We start from the raw sequence: 484 nt of genomic DNA on the forward strand, positions 1-484 counted from the left end.
CAGGCGGGATGAAGCCTTGAACAACCTGTTCTAGTTGAGAGGTGTCCCTGCCCACAGCAGGGAGATTGGATGAGATGATCTCTGGGGTCCCTTCCAGCCTCAGCCATTCTATGATTCTATGATAAGCACAAAACTTCCTCACCTATTTCAGCAGGGAGTAGACAACTGCCATGAGAGATGTAGGAGAATGGGATAAGCAACTTTCACTGCATCCCACGTTTCTTTCTCAGTGCCTTGACACAGACACTTGCCTCTTCACCCAGCCCCAATGTCTGCAGTGTCACTGGGTGTTTGTCAGCAGGGTTGAGCTTTGCGATTTCCACTTGTTTTGTGCTTTCTACATCTGACAGCCGCCGCGGTTTTGGGCGGGGCCGGGCTGCGGGAGGTGATGGTACCCGGGGCGTGGTGGGATCCAGAGAGAATCAAGGGCGGGCCAGTGCCCGCCAGGCACCCTCGGCATCTGCCCCGCCCGTTTCCTCTCCGC

The sequence above is a fragment of the Merops nubicus genome, unplaced genomic scaffold, assembly GCF_000691845.1.
Source record: "Merops nubicus isolate BGI_N331 unplaced genomic scaffold, ASM69184v1 scaffold16533, whole genome shotgun sequence".
Taxonomy (NCBI): domain Eukaryota; kingdom Metazoa; phylum Chordata; class Aves; order Coraciiformes; family Meropidae; genus Merops; species Merops nubicus.